Source organism: Schistocerca gregaria, unplaced genomic scaffold (assembly GCF_023897955.1).
Source record: "Schistocerca gregaria isolate iqSchGreg1 unplaced genomic scaffold, iqSchGreg1.2 ptg001095l, whole genome shotgun sequence".
In the NCBI taxonomy this organism is placed as follows: Eukaryota; Metazoa; Arthropoda; class Insecta; order Orthoptera; family Acrididae; genus Schistocerca; species Schistocerca gregaria.
In genome coordinates this window covers 42,501-45,000 of record NW_026062437.1, presented here as the reverse complement: position 1 = coordinate 45,000, position 2,500 = coordinate 42,501, and positions in this window count along the sequence as shown.

Here is a 2,500-nt window from a genome sequence, read left to right as displayed (position 1 = left end):
CTAACTCAATTTGTCCCTTAACCTAACTCAATTTGTCCCTTAACCTAACTCAATTTGTCCCTTAACCTAACTCAATTTGTCCCTTAACCTAACCCACGTTGTCCCTTAACCTAACCCACGTTGTCCCTTAACCTAACCCACGTTGTCCCTTAACCTAACCCACGTTGTCCCTTAACCTAACCCACGTTGTCCCTTAACCTAACCCACGTTGTCCCTTAACGTAACCCACGTTGTCCCTTAACGTAACCCACGTTGTCCCTTAACGTAACCCACGTTGTCCCTTAACGTAACCCACGTTGTCCCTTAACGTAACCCACGTTGTCCCTTAACGTAACCCACGTTGTCCCTTAACCTAACCCACGTTGTCCCTTAACCTAACCCACGTTGTCCCTTAACCTAACCCACGTTGTCCCTTAACCTAACCCACGTTGTCCCTTAACCTAACCCACGTTGTCACTTAACCTAACCCACGTTGTCCCTTAACCTAACCCACGTTGTCCCTTAACCTAACCCACGTTGTCCCTTAACCTAACCCACGTTGTCCCTTAACCTAACCCACGTTGTCCCTTAACCTAACCCACGTTGTCCCTTAACCTAACCCACGTTGTCCCTTAACCTAACCCACGTTGTCCCTTAACCTAACCCACGTTGTCCCTTAACCTAACCCACGTTGTCCCTTAACCTAACCCACGTTGTCCCTTAACCTAACCCACGTTGTCCCTTAACCTAACCCACGTTGTCCCTTAACCTAACCCACGTTGTCCCTTAACCTAACCCACGTTGTCCCTTAACGTAACCCACGTTGTCCCTTAACGTAACCCACGTTGTCCCTTAACGTAACCCACGTTGTCCCTTAACGTAACCCACGTTGTCCCTTAACCTAACCCACGTTGTCCCTTAACCTAACCCACGTTGTCCCTTAACCTAACCCACGTTGTCCCTTAACCTAACCCACGTTGTCCCTTAACCTAACCCACGTTGTCCCTTAACCTAACCCACGTTGTCCCTTAACCTAACCCACGTTGTCCCTTAACCTAACCCACGTTGTCCCTTAACCTAACCCACGTTGTCCCTTAACCTAACCCACGTTGTCCCTTAACCTAACCCACGTTGTCCCTTAACCTAACCCACGTTGTCCCTTAACCTAACCCACGTTGTCCCTTAACCTAACCCACGTTGTCCCTTAACCTAACCCACGTTGTCCCTTAACCTAACCCACGTTGTCCCTTAACCTAACCCACGTTGTCCCTTAACCTAACCCACGTTGTCCCTTAACCTAACCCACGTTGTCCCTTAACCTAACCCACGTTGTCCCTTAACCTAACCCACGTTGTCCCTTAACCTAACCCACGTTGTCCCTTTGCCTAACATAGTTCACTGCTCGGAATCTCTGGTGTCGTTGTTATCCTCATGTAGATGTCTTGCGAGTGTTGCTTACTTTCCACATATTCCCGCTATCCACTGTCAATTGTACTGCAATAGGACTATATCGCCCCCCCCCCCCCCCCCTCTGCCCCTCTCTTTGTGTCTCCGTCCTCTCAAGCTGGTCGGTCTGGCGTTTGAGTGTTAAATGAGCCTCGCAGCTGTTCAGTTGCGTTCAGATGTCGACGCCCTCAGTGTACGTCGTGGTATGGTCTGTGTCCATTGTCCGCTGATGTCGTACGCGTAACCCACACGCTGTACCGATCATCGGTAGTTACGTACAGAGTGAAGTAGTGTGATACGTGTGACCGTACGCTGGCTGTGCCCAACGGTGTCGAATCTCAATTTCCATATGTTGTGCTCGATGCTACTTGTCTCGTCTCCCAATAACAGCTAGGTTGCACTGTGGTACGCCGTAGAGGCGTGTGGGAGGAACGTACGAACGCATTGTATGTCACCCTGGGTCGCTGGGGGTGGTGGTGCGGTGAGTCAGGTCAGGTCAGCGTGAGCCGTGTGATGTAGTGACGCGTGTATTCCGACTTTGTCGTATTGCCTCACACAAAGTGCTACCCTGGTGGACCGCGTTCCATATCTGGGACATGCCGCAGATGCCGGTTGACAGTGGATCGCGGAAGGGACATCGCATACGTGCGCGGGCCACCTTCCACGTGTTCTCTTCTGCACATGTCGCAGTGTGTATGTGGTCTGATGTAGCGTGTCGTGACACATGACATCCTGGCATGCAAGAATTGTTGAATTCGCAAATGTAGGTGGACATCTACGTTTACTGCCCAAGATACGCAAATGAACTGGAAATCCGTTGTTGAGCGGTTGTTCACGCTGGAGGTGAATCTGTGATGGCGACGATCGGTACAGCTATTAACCGGTTGTTTCAGCGGTACCCGCCACATCCACACACGTGACTAGGCCCATGTGGGTATGAAGCGATACGCGGCGGTGGCTTGGTGGGACTGTTCCCGGCCGGTGAAGGGGGGCCGCCCGGCGTGTTGGCCGCGCGCTGCGTGGGCGCACGCGCAACAGGCGGCTGGTGGGGGGCGCCGAGTGGCAGGAGCGCCAG